Raw genomic sequence first — 14844 nt, 5'->3', positions numbered from 1 at the left:
TTACTATTGCTTTTCTAGGCTTCTGAGGTTTAGGTAGGTTGTTTATGTGAAATCTTTATATTTTTCAGTATAGGCATTTATTGCTATAAACTTTCCTCATAGTACTGCTTTTGCTGGATCCCATAGGGTCTGGTATGCTGTGTTTCCATTTTCATTTGTTTCAAGAAATTTTCAAATTTTCTTTTTATTTTCTTCATTGAATCATTGATCATTCAGGAGCATGTTGTTTAATTTTTATATACTTTTATAGTTTCCAAAGTTCCTCTTGTTATTGATTTCTAGTTTTATTCTGATGTGTCTATAAAAATGCTTGATATGATTTTGTGTGGAGACTTGTTTTGTGGCCTAACATATATTCTATCTTGGAGAATGATCCAGCTACTAATAAGAAGAATGTATTCTGAAATAATTGGATAAAATGTTTTGTAAATGTCTTTTGGGTTCATTTGGTTTAGAGTACAATTTAACTTCAATGTTTCTTTGATAATATTCTGCCTGGGAGATCTTTGATGAAAGTCGAGTGTTGAAATCCCCTATTATTATTGTATTGCAGTCTTTCTCTCCCCATTAGACCTATTATTGCTTTATATATTTGGGTGCTCCAGTGTTGGGTATATGTATATAGTAATGTACTCCTGCTGAATCAACTCCTTTGTCATTCTATAATGACATTCTTTGTCTCTTTTTAGTGTTTGAGTTAAAATCTATTTTATCTGATACAACTGTAGCTAGTCTCGCTCTTTTTTGGTTTTCATTTATATGGAATACCCTTTCCCATCCCTTCACTTTCAGTCTATGTGTGTCTTTAGAGGTCAAGTGAGTTTCTTGAAGACAGTGTATAGTTGAGTCTTGTTTTTTAATTAATTCAGTCACTCTATGTTTTTTAATTAGACAATTCAGTTCTTCTACATTCAGTGTTATTAGGGGTTGGTAAAGGTTTACTACTACCATTTTGTTTCTTGTTTTATAGTTGTTTATTTTTAACTCCTTTCTTTCTTACTATTTTCCATTGTGGCTAAGTGATTTTCTATGGTAATATGTTTTAATTTTTTTTTTTTTTTAGTGTATGTATTACAGGTTTTTGCTTTGTAATTATTATGAGAATTAGAAAAAACATTATTAAGAGAATTAGAAAAAAACATTCTGTAGTTATAACAAGTTATTTTAAACTGATACCAACTTAACTTTTTGATTGCAAAAATGACACCATAAACAAACTCTGTACATTTTAACTTCTTTGTCCTCTCATATTTAAAATTTTTGGTGTCACCATTTACATTTTTGTATTGCCCATCTCTTTAAAATTGTCGTAGTTACTATTATCTTAATAGTTTTGTCTTTTAGTCTTCTTATGAAGGATTTAAGTGGTTTACATACCATAATTACAATATTAGTATAACAATCATGTTAACATCCTTTTCTTTCAGTTTAAAGAATTTCCTTTAGCACTTCTTGTAAGAATGTTCTGGTAGTGATAAATTCCCTTAGCTTTTGTTCATCTGGGAAAGCATTTATATCTCGTATGTTTATAAAAGATAGCTTTGTTCAATACAGTATTCATAGTTTGCTTATTTTTTATTTTTATTTTTCCTTCGGCACTCTGTATATTTTCTCTAACTCCTTCCTGGCCTGTAAGATTCCTGCTGAGAAGTCTGCTGCCAGGCATGCTGGATCACCCTTATATATTATTTGCTTCTTTTCTCTTGATGGATCTTCTCTTTGTCTTTGATTTTTTAGAGTCTGATTAGGATATCTCTTGGCATATGTTTATTTGGGTTGAATCTGATTGGTGACTTTTGACTTTCCTGTACCTGGATATTTATATTTTTCTCCAGGTTTGGAAATTTTTCTGTTATTATTTCTTCAAATAAACTTTCTAACCTTTTATCTTTCTCAGTTTCCTCTTTAACTCCAATAACCCAAACATTTTATCTTCTGATTTTGTCCCATAGATCTTGTAAGTTTTTTCATTCCTTTTCATTCTTTTTTCTCCTTTTACAGTGTATTCTTAAATAGTCTGTTTTGAGCTCACTGATTCTTTCTCCTGTTTGATCAGTTCTGCTGTTGGTGCTCTCCACTGTATTTTTTATTTCATTGACTGTATTTTGAACCTCCAAGATTTGTTTGACTTTTAAAATTACTTCAATATCTCTGTTATTTTTTTCAAATTTTTGTTGTTGTTGTTGTTGTTGTTTGTTGTTGTTGTTTGTTTGTTCTTCCTTAGTTCACTGAGTTTCCTTGAAACAGCTATTTGGAATTCTTTGTCTGAGAGTTAATGTATCTTCATTACTTTATGGTTGGCCTCTGATGCCTTATTTTGTCCAGTTGGTAAGGTCATATTAAATGTTCTTGATTTGTGACAATACCTCCACATTGAAAGATAAGGTACTTATTTCAGTCTTTGCAATCTGGATTTGTTTGTGTCTGTTTTTCTTCAGAAGGCCTTCTAGAAATTCTAAGCGGCCTGACTCTTATGTTCCCAGAGGCTGTGATCACTGCATCTGTCCCAACACTAGAGGAAGTTCTATGCCCAAGTTTGCCACAAGTCTCATGAGGGCTCCAATTTTGATGCGGCTTTTTGGCTAAGTGGAGCTGGGGAAGACCCAAGGAGAGTACTGGGGCTGTGTAGAGATGGCCGGGATCTGAGTCCAGGAGACTGCCCCTGTGGCCCAGATGTGTATGCCTCCCAGCTTGTTTCTGTACTCTCTGTACAGAGAGTACATCTTCAGCAGGAGGGTCCACAGCTGAGATTGGGCCCCTTCACGATCTGTTGTAGGACAGAATCTGGAGATCCTATCTCATTGGCTTAGACAGGCACACATCTCCCAGCAGGTCTCAGTGCAGACGGGATAATTCTTGAACTGAAACAAGAGAATCTGGAGCTGAGAGTGGCTTCCTTGGAATCTGCTGTGGGGGTGTCTAGTGAGCCTGGTATCATTGCCTCAGAGGGGTGTGTGTCACTTAGCAGGTTGCTGTACAGATGGGATTTTTCCCCGACTGCAGCAAGAAGCACTAGAGCTAACACTGGGCCCCCTTGAGACCTGCTGTGGGAAGTCACTGGAGAGCCTGTCTTGTTGGCCCAGACAGGTATCTCCTAGCAGGCCTCAGCACAGATTGGAGAGTTCCTCAACTGCACTGAGAAGGGCTAGTGCTGAGACTGGGTCCCCTTGGGATCTGCTATGCAATAAAGTTTGGAGATCCCATCAGAGACATTCAGCAGAATTCCAGGCTGTGAGATATAGGCATCCCCCTTCTAGGTCCTTGTGTAAGAACCTCTGAGCTGAGACATTAGACAAGGAGTATTGGAACAGAGCCACAGGGCAACTTTCAGGTTCACTGCCAAAACTATTATCAGCAAGCCTTCCCACCAAGGCACTAGTATGTATGATTCTTTCTAGACCTCTTGGCAAATGGCTTTGGTTGCAGACTCAAGGCCAAAAGTGGCTGTAGCAAACCCCCTTGGGGGACTAGGCCATTTCTGGGCTTGAACTTGGGAGCAAGTGGGAAGATCAGCCAGCTAAGTGCTGGTCTGCCCTCTCAAAATGACCCTCCTAGGTCTTGGGCTTCACCAGGGTCTCAGAAATTCCTATCTGAATCCTAAAACTCCTGCAGAGAAACTTTTGACTGTAGATAGGTACAGAATTCTTACTTTTGTCGTGGAACATGAGCACGTTTCCTTCTATTCCACCATCTTGGTGACTTCACTCCCTATATTGCTTTTATGCTAAAAAAAAATGGCTTAAATATGAGCTCAATTAAAAAATAGCAAACCATGATGACATGTTTGTGGCAAAGATGACAAAGAATTGTTATGCTTGCTTTATAAAGTTATACATATTATATAATATGTAATTTACATGTAAACTTTCTAAAAGATGAAATTCACAATTAAGAAAAAATCAGGCAAAGTACCTTAGCAGCAAACTCATAAAAGGGTATACAAATGATGAGTGCATTTTTAGAACTGGAACTTACTGAAACAAGTAAAAGAATATACATAATTTTACTCATCAAATTAGTAAAGACCGAAAGGGACAAAGAAAAACTTGATGCCAGTGAGGATAAGACAGGAAGTATTATATAGTGACAATGGATCAATAAATTGTCTTAAAATTTGGAAAAACATTTTGACAATAGGTATCAACATTTCTTAAGATCTATTATTTTAACTCTTTTAAACTTTAATCCCTTGGTTAAAATCATCCCAAGGAAACAAAATATCTAAATGATATATGCAAATTAAAATTAATATCTATATTGATTAGAAGAGAATAAAAAAGATACCATGATATACATGACTATATAAATAAATACATACCAAAAGGTATTTACCACCATTAGAGTGAGTTTAATAAATAGTTTCAGTTTAATGTATATTGAGAAGCACATGTGAATGTAAAATATGTGTTCTGTGTATATATGAATATATAAAAAGGTAGCATAGTTTCAATTATGAAGAAACAAATACGTAGACAAAACACTGGAACAAAATAAGTGCAATATTAACAATGGTTGCTCCTGAGTGGTGGGATTATGGTTGCTTTATTCTATCCTTATTTATCTTTTTTTGTAATTAAAAATAAAATTCACCCTAAGGATATAATCCTTAGAAAATCAGAAATAAAATAGTAAAAGAGCAAACAACGATTTTAAAAAATCTGAGTTTTCCACAGAACCTTTCATTAAATGTGCATTATTAAGCCAAGGAAGGTATTATACGGTATTTATCCTAATATAATATTAATCAAGATATCTGGATTTTAATCCTTGTTCTGACAGTTTCTAGCAGTGTGACTTTGCTCTCACCTATTTACTGATTGATAATAGAAGATTTATTTAATTCCTCTGAGCTTCAGTTTTCATATCTTTAAAAGGATTATAATGAGTATTTCACAGGATTGTTGAAGGGATTAAATAACTTTAAAAGGGAAAGTACCAAGCAACGTGTCTGTCACTCTCTAGGTGTTCCACCAATGTTTGTTGAAGGTAAAACAGCTGGGTGGTTCCTCCATTGGAAATTACATTTTTTTAAGTGTAGAAACACCGTTACTTCACAGTTCTGGGCATAATCTCCTACCAGACAAAAGAATATCCTAAAAATATCTGTGCCTCTGGGCAGTAACCAACTCAACGGAGCAATGCCAATGAGAATATTAGTCCTGTCTGAAACCTTTCCTCTTTTTATTTTCTTTTAGCCTTTTTTTATATTGTTGTTTGCTTTATTTAGAGAATGATATTTCAGACTGAATTATTCTCCAGGATTTGTTCTTTTGTTTGTTTATATAGTAATTAACAGTGAGCTTTTAATTCATTCCACATTTGAAAGGATATTGTTCTATGCTTTAAATTCATATGAAAACTTTTTTTCTTCAAAGAAGAGGAATAAAAAATAAAAAAGGAAGGACATCTGTAGTAAATTCTGGAGAAGGATGGACATTTTAGACATAGTAGTTCCAAAAAACTGCAAAGCAGAAATTAATCCCACTGCCTGTGGAGTTCTGAGGATGCGCAGGGTGCAGATCTCATTTAGAATCCTCCTTTGCCACCTATTAAGAAGTGAGCATAGCAGAGCTGGCCATGGGGGAGGCTTTTTGATTCTCAATTCCTCTGAACATTGTCAGTGTTTAATCAATAGCTAGTCCGGACATCATTAAACATGTGCTCTCAGTTCAAGGTCCTCTGATCGGGATGGTTGAGGGAATTGCTCAGTTTTGCTGTAAAGTGCAAAAAAGGGTGTCTACATTCAGGTTAGCCTACTTAAAAGAGATACAATTTTAAATAGTATTGCCTTAAATAAGACCTGTTTTAATGGGTCACATGGAATATCAATTATTCTTGATCTCATAATTTTTGCTTCCAATGCAAGATGTATCCTACTGAATTCGAGATTCTGCACTTATTAATTTATGCTTGCTACAAGGAGAAGGGTTAGCAAATATGTCAGTCACTGGAACGAGGGAAACCTATTCTTCCATATCTTAAATTTTGTAGTTCAACGATTCCATACAAGTTTAAATTCCTTATACCAGGAGCTTAGTCAACTGTGTAACAAAGGCAGGGCTGTTTCAACACTGTGGAGTAAGGCTGCAGAGGCCTAATACACAGTTTTTCTTCCTAGTTTTAATCCACTGTTCTGGTATGTATGTGATATGGCACTTAGCAAAAACTTCACTAGTCTCATGGAAATACTAAGAGATGAAATAATGTAGTTGTTACACCACAGGGTCTCATAAAAGTTACAATGAGAAATAAGATATTATTAAATCATTTTTTTTTTGGAAATAAGACCAGATTGAAACTGGACTGTTTTCAAACTTAAATAATTTTTAAAATGTGAGTTGTAGAAATCAGGTCATCCTCCACAGACAAAAGAGGCCTAATTAATTGGCTCCGTATAAAAATAAATTTATATTTGTCCCTTGAATCCAGGAGATACATAGAAATCTTGAACATTTTTCTGACATACAATATGAAAATGTTAGAAGCAGGAAATCTGTCAAACCATTCCACTGCAATTATTAAAAGTTTGAGTAACATACTATATTCACTTCTAAAATAAATGAATGTGGGCACTGGGATTATGACCAAGCGGAATAGGCCAAGGCACCTTTCATGCTATTGGTTTATAATACATGAATCGCATTTGCTGAGAACCTACATGATGAAGGTTTTAACAAACTCAAAACCATACAACCTTCAAATCAAATTTTAAACCATAAAAACCTTCAAATCAAATTTTAAACAATGCCAAATACAAATAAGTCATGGAACCTGTTTTTTATTATTAATCATTGGGTTATGATTAAACAATGTAGCAAAGTTTTAGAACTTGCACCTTGAATGCATACTCAAATTATTGTATTTACTTTGATAAAGCTAATTTTAAATTTTTGTGAAAAAAATCTAACTATAAAATTTTATATGGTCTATGTAAAACTTTTTCATAGGAAAAGGACTGCAGTTCCTTAGCATTCAGTCCTTGATTATTATCATTACCCAAAATGCCAGAATCTTTCACTAGTTCCATCTTAATGCAATAATGGTTTTCTCAGGCTCCTTGATTCTATACATACATAACTCATTTTCACACAACACTGCAACACACTGCAATGCTTTTAACACAACCGTTTATATTTCAAATGGTGTCTTTCCCTTCCTTTAAAAGCTTTAACAATAAAATCCAAGCAACCTACTTTTGCATAGGCATGACTTTTGTTTGCTTGTTTCTTTTAGTACAACTGGATTCAATTGGTCATCTGTGCTCAAAAGACATATTCAGGATCTACCACTTACAAGGTGAGTGACCTTTGTCAAGTTATTTAAACTTTCTAAGTCTCATTTTTTTCACAATGGTAAAATGGTGACAACAATATCTCCCACTTCATAGGGTTTCATAAAATTTAAATGTAACAGTAGATGTAATGCACTTAACACTGCTCCTATAGATAACAAGTACTCCATAAATATTAGCCATTGTTATCATTTAACAACATCCCCACATTCACACAGCTAGCAGGTGCAAAGCTGGGATTCTAACTTAGAGCTTCTTGGTGCCAAGGCTTATGATCTTTCTGCTATGCACTCTGTATATTGGATGTCTTAAGGGAGATTTGGATGGATGCTGGCTCCCATTCAGTTCACAGTCAAATCCTCTAACACAGACCTGTAGTGCAGAATTTCTATATTGTTGATTGAAGTGAGAGCCATAAGATTTACACACCAGACACTGGGGAGACAAGGTTGACATTCCGTTGTGAAAGCTTAAGATTCAGACTTGTATTCCTGCCCAGACAGAAGGCCAACCCACTGCAGTCCAGACAAAACCAGTGGGGGAGTCTACAGAATGAGCCAACTTTTTCTTTTCCAAGAGGAAACAGAGAGAATCTTCATAAACTCCCAAACTTGGGATAAAATAAGACTTAAATTACCATATCCTGTAGCCTGGAAGAAAGAATTTTAGCAAAGATTGCATGACAGATGTACCCAACTGTCTATCCATCTTTTTTTTTCCCTTCAAAAAGTATAAAACACACTTGAATACACTTCCCTATGATGTTTACTGGTTTAAGAGCAGTAATCTGTGGGGCTATAAACCCAAGTCTGTGATTCCACAGCTATAATATTAACCTCTGTGTAACCCCGTTTCAATATCTTTAAAATGAGGATAATAGTATTTCGACCTTTATTTGTTGTGTGGATTTGAGATAATATTTTTTAAAGTCAGGATAATTTATTATTACTAATGGACATAGCCAAAATTATCTGCAAATTACTATTATCTCAATTCTAGAATGTGAATCTCTGGGTTAAAGTTAAGTCTCAAGGCAGAGTACTTAGCCCATGCTTGCTCAGCTTCTTATTAAGATGTCAACCCAAAGACTGAGTCTTGAGGAGACCTTCCCTCCCTAGGGAATGTTCCATATCCTAGCAGGCTTTGCCCACTGACACTAGCAAGCCTGCAGGGGAAAGAGATACACAGTCTTGACGGTCAGGTCGATGGTTATATTTCTTATTTATGATTACTGAAGTGATGTTCCCCGAAAAGCCTTCAATGTCAGAGATGAAAATCTGCTTCCTGCTTGTCTTTAGCTCAACTTTTAATCCTAACTTGGGTATATACTTGTTGACACCACTTCCTCCATGCCTTTTGTATTAGTCTGATTTCACACTGCTAGAAAGAACTGCCTGAGACTGGGCAGGTAACAAAAGAAAGAGGTTTAATGGACTCACAGTTCAGCACGGCTGGGGAAGCCTCAGGAAACTTACAATCATGGCAAAAGATGAAGGAGAAGCAAGACACCTTCTTCACAAGGCAGCAGGAAGGAGAATGGATGCAGGAGTAATTATCGAACAACTGTAAAATCATCAGATCTTGTGAGAACTCACTGTCATGAGAACACCATGGGGGAAGCCACCACCATGATTCGATTACCTCCACTTGGTCTCTCCCTTGACACGTGGGGATTATGGAGATTATAATTCAAGATGTGATTTGGGTGAGGACACAAAGCCTAATCATATCATCTTTCAAACTAATTTTCTGAATTTATGTATACTGGCTTATGATTTGGTATTCAGCCTAAACTTCTGAATGGTGGCCTCAGTCCTTGTACATATGTAGTGTGTCCCTCTCCTTGCTCTTATTCTGATAGGAAATGATATCCTGGACTCAAACCACAGTTTTCCCCTTGACTGTCATTAATAACAGTGGTCTCTCAGCACCAGGCTCTGGGCTTTATGAAGTGGCCTCTCAGCACCAGGCTGTAGGCCCTGGGAAGCCCTAGGCATTCTACCTGTTTCTGTGGTGTGGTGTCCAGGGTTCATCCTCTTGTCATGCTCCATCTCTCTTGTGCCCTGGCAATGACAGAAAGACTCAGAATTTCAAAAGACCAGCATGCAAACCACCCAACTGAATAGCAGGTTTATATCTTAGGTAAATCTCAAGGTTTTTATTTTATATTTTATTCTGTTTAGACAGAATCTCACTCCGTTGCCCAGTCTGGAGTGCAGTGGCATGATTTCGGCTCGTGGCAACCTCTGCCTCCTGGACTCAAGCAATTCTCCTGCCTCAGTCTCCCAAGTAGCTAGGATTACAGGTAGATACCACCATGCCCGGCTAATTTTTGCATTTTTAGTAGAGACAGGGTTTTACCATGTTGGCCAGGTTGGTCTCAAACTCCTGACCTCATGATCCACCTGCCTCGGCCTCCCAAGGTGATGAGATTACAGGTGTGAGCCACCACACCTGGCTCTGAAGTTTAAACTATTATTAATCATGTCACTTGTTGGTTTTTTGCAAGGAACCGGGTGATAAATCTAAGCTTGAATTTATTTTTACTACATTTGTATTCCATTTATTTCCAAATATGATTTGAGGCAGTGTGCTGTCTAAAACACATCTACAATAGAATAACTAATGCTAATGTTTAAAAGGAGGGGAAAAAGTACAAAAATAGTCATTGAAGAAAACAAGAACCATGTTGTGAAGTAGGGTCTAGATGATACTTAAATTAGGAATATAGACTCAGTAGAAAACCTGAAGTTAAGCCTTCAACTTAGTGTTGGGGTTCCTAGGAGCCAAAGCCATGTATTATATAATTCCTCTTATCAAATTAAGGGAAGACGTTCACAAGAGAGACTATATGCTCCTACTTATAAACAAAGCATAACTAATTGCAAAGACCTTTATATTTTGAACACTGAATGAATAGCCATTTAACAAAATTAAATGCTTTATTTCAGTTACATTCTAGGTATTGAGAATATAGAAGAGATTAAAGTATAGTGTGAGAGACACACAAAAAGAGAAAGCTTTATAACTCATTGGGAAAAGTTCTATTTTAGAGATACATCCTGGCTCTATGTGGTGATGTATTATAATATTTCAAAAGTGCTGTCCTGATCCAGTTTTGAATCATGGCTAAAAACCTTAATTCCCCTTCACAGGCAGTTTGCTAGACCCTACCCCAACTACTTACCTTGGTGGGAATCTAACAATCCTGGGATGCAACACACACATACCCAACTGCCAGAGTTTACTGGATACCTAACACCCATGAATAATATCACTATCCTTGGGCTTGTGGAATTATTCCCAATCCTTAGATAGATGGTGAAACTTAGCCTGCCCCTACCTTGTTACTATACATAAGCTGCCTCCTCCAGTTCTAGCTTGCTGTTACCCTAGCCCCAGGTATAACTCAGTGTATAGCCCTGCATGGCAGCTCTAATTCATTTGGAGCTTTAAGTGGCAACAAGCTATGCTTTTGCCTGAGTGTCTCTTTATTGTGTCCTGCCATTAAAATAATATTTAAATCTTTAAAAACAGGCAGCAAATTTGTTTTTGAGTATGTGAATAGATCTGGGAAGTCTTCTCAGGAGAGGTGATTCCACAGCAAGCTTTGAAACACAAGTAGAAGTTAGGGACAAAGAAGTGGAGAAAAGGAGAACTTAAGAGAAGGGAAAGTGCTGAGGTTTATCAAAACTACTGGATGAACAGATGCAGAAGCAGGCGTGTTTGGCAGGTAGAACACTAAGGGGAAAAGTGTAAGGAATGTGGATCCTCTGAGTACACTTAGGCTGCTGCAAATTTTCTGGGTGTCAGAGCCTGTAATATAAAGTATGGAGTAGAAACTTGTTATGTGCGACAGAAGTAATCAGAAGTCAGACTCTGAATCATTTTGTAAGCCATAGTAAGGGTTTGGGGTGAATTCTAAAAGCAATGTAGAAACAATAAGAGGTTTTAAGCATAGTAAAATAATTTTTAAATTGCATCTTTGGCTCTGGAAGTAGTTTAGATAATGAGTTAAAGGGAGTAAGTATGGATGATAACCCTGGTTAAGAGGCAATTGCAATAAACATTTCTATAAGAGATCATGAGGGCCTTAATGTAAGCAGTCATAGTGGAGATAGCTCTTGGGGAGTGTGACAGAAGAAGAGCCTATTGGTATTACTGGAGAACTAGATTTGTAAAGTCAGAGTAAGGAGATGCCCATTCATGGAGGCAGAGACCTTATGATCTAATTACCTCTTGAAGGTCCCATCTCCCAATACTATTACATTGGTAATTAAATTTCAACATGAATTTTGGCAGAGACATTCAAACCATAGTGACTCCTGGTGTACTACACTGGCCTGGAGAATAAGTGGCCTCAGGTGCTGCCACTCACTAAGCAAAAGGAACACAAGGGTAGAGAAAAGTTGGGAGCATGTGGGAATGAAGATGTGTTGAATTTTAGACGCAGTAAGTTTTCCTTGCTAAGGGGACCTCCTCAAGAAGCAGTTCAGGCAGTAGCTGAGTCTGTGGGTCAACAGACAAGAAGAATTTGGTTTAGTAATATTGATTTGGACATCATTCCCTGCTAGCTGCTTGTAATGGGTAAAGCTTCACAAGTGGAAGAGGTTACACAGGAGGGAGAAAAGAAAGAGTCAAATTTAGAATACTGAAAATCATTAAGATTTTGAGGATGAGTGGAGGGAAAAGACTCCCTGAAAGAAGGTACATCATCACAGAGATGGAAGGGAACCAAAAGAAAGTTGTGTTCCATAATCCAAGAAAGAGAGAATGTCAAGAAGGAAGGTGCTAAGGTTTGAATGTCTCTGCCAAAATTCATGTTGAAATTTAACTGCCAATGTAATGGTATTGGGAGATAGGACCTTCAAGGGGTGATTAGGTTATAACATCTCTGCCTTCATAAATGGATTAATGCCATTATTCCAGCAATGAGCTTCTGATAAAAAGATAAATTTGGCCCCCATTCACTCTCTGCCTTACATGCTTACTTCTGCTTTCTGCCATGGGATGACCATTGCCAGATGCTGGTGCCACGCTCTTGGACTTTCCAGCCTCCAGAACTGGGAGCTAAATAAACTTCTGTTCTTCATAAATTACACCATCTCTGGTGTGTTGTTATAACAGCAGAAAACAGACTATGATAGAAGGCAAGATAATCACTTTCAAGATATTAAGCAAAATAAGATATGAAAAGTACTCCTTGAATTTAACAGTGTATAATTTACCAATAACCTTGGCAAAACTAGTTTTAGACAGAAGTTTTATTTTAAGATAGAGATAAAGAAGATGATAGAGGGAAAAGAAGCATGTAATGGAGCCATGTTCTACAGAGGAAGGCAGATGAGATCCTATCCAGAGGTGGGAAGATTAGCCTGAAATTACAGCAGAAGCACTTTTTCCTCAGAGTGAAGAGCAAAGTAGGCAGAGCTTAGAGTTAATTTTAAAGTTCTGGGTGGGAGTAAAAGTTGGGTGGTACATTAGCTAAAAATTTCTATTTTCTCTGCAAAATAAAACATGTGTATGCAGTAATAGATTATGAAATCACTGAATTCTCCCCCCACCCCCCAAAAAAGATGTCTCTGTGACTTGTGTCAGAAAAATGCAAATTCTGAAATCATGTTATTCTTGTATTGTCAGTAGCTAGAAGCTAAATTGGGATACTAAATTTGGATTTAAGTTTTCTGCTCATATCTGCTATTTGCAAGCACTTATTCCTTCTGCTTCTTCTAGATGTAGGCAATACTATTTTATGTTTAATGTCTTTCTGCACTTCGTATCCTGTAAAAATGCATAAGCTTCCTGTAGCTTGCTGCCTCCAGTGCTTTTGGAAAAAGGGAGATATAAATCTTCAACCCAGGGATAAATGAGAATGGGAATATGTTACTATACATTCAAAATATAGTTGTGACTATTGCTCTAAAACTCAAAAAATATATATAAAGAAAAGCGGGGATTGTTAAAACAGTCAGTGAATGTATGCTTTAAAAATCTACTGTCTTTGTCTGTTTGGCTGCTATATCAAAATACGATAGACTGGGCAGCTTATAAATATTTTTTCACAGTTCTAGAGGATGAGAAGTACAAGATCAAGGCACTGGCTGATTGGATGTCTGCTAAGGTTACCTCTTTTTTGTACACTGTACCTTCTTGCTGTGTCCCCATATGGTGGAAGGGGTAAACAAGCTCCCACAGGCCTCTTTTTTATAATGGCACTAAAGCCATTCATGAGGATTCTACCCTAGTGACTTAACTCCTAAAAGTTCCCACCTCAAAATACTATAGACTTGGGTGTTAGGATTTCAACATATGAATACTAGGGTCACAAACATTCACACCATAGCAACTACTAACAAAAATGCCTAATAGAAGTAATGTGATCACCAAAGCAAATTTATACTTATAGCTTCTGAACCTTCATAATTTTACTTAGTTCTATGGCTATAGCCAAGTTCCAAGGTGTGGGATTACACTAATAATATTACCTAATATTTTTTACTTGCTTGCTCTGTGTCAGGCACTGAATTCAATATTTCACTTATATTGTTACTTTTCCTCAACTGTCATCTTACATATGGAGAAGCTGAGTTATTAAGCAGTTATGTCGTTAGCTCAAAGCATAACACCTTGTATATATAAAAACTACGTGGTAAAGTTGATCATCAGAGGAATGCAAATCAAAACTACAATGAGATATCATCTAACCCTAGTTAAAATAGCTTTTATTCAAAAGACAGGCAGTAACTAATGCTGGCAAGGATGTGGAGAAAAGGGAACCCTTGTACACTGATGGTGGGAATATAAATTCATACAACCACTATGGAAAACAGTTTGGAGGTTCCTCAAAAAAAAAAAAAAAAAAAAAAAAAAAAACCTAAAAATTGAACTACCATATGATCCAGCAATCCCTCTGCTGGTATATACCTAAAGTAAAGGAAATCAGTGTATCACAGAGATATCTGCACTCCTATATTTGTTGCAGTCCTGTTTACAATATATAAGATTTGGAAGCAACCTAAATGTCCATCAACAGATGCATAGATAAACAAAACATGATTCATGTACACAATGAAGTGCTCTTCAGCCATAAAAAATAATGAGATCCAGTCATTTGTAACAATATGGATAGAACTGGAGACCACTGTGTTAACGTGAAATAAACCAGGCACAAAAAGATAAATGTTGCATGTTCTCACTTATTTATGGGATCTAAAAATCAAAACAATTGAACTCATGGACACAGAGAGGAGGAAGAGGGTTACCAGAGGCTGGGAAGGCTAGTGCAAGGCTGAGGTGGGGAGGTGGAGATGGGTGGTACAGAAAGAATGAATAAGACCTACTATTTGATAGCATAACAAGGTGACTATAATCAATAATAACTTAATTGTACATGTTTAAATAACTTAAAGAGCATAATTGAATTGTCTGTAACTCAAAGGATAAATGCTTGAGAGGATGGATGCCCCATTCTCCATGATGTGCTTATTTCACATTGTTTGCCTGTATCAAAACATGTCACGTACCCCATAAATATATACACCTACTACATACCC

This window comes from Trachypithecus francoisi, unplaced genomic scaffold (genome assembly GCF_009764315.1).
Source record: "Trachypithecus francoisi isolate TF-2019V2 unplaced genomic scaffold, Tfra_2.0 Lachesis_group0, whole genome shotgun sequence".
Taxonomy (NCBI): domain Eukaryota; kingdom Metazoa; phylum Chordata; class Mammalia; order Primates; family Cercopithecidae; genus Trachypithecus; species Trachypithecus francoisi.
The sequence above is the reverse complement of the archived record's forward strand: the minus strand, read 5'-3'. Positions refer to the sequence as shown.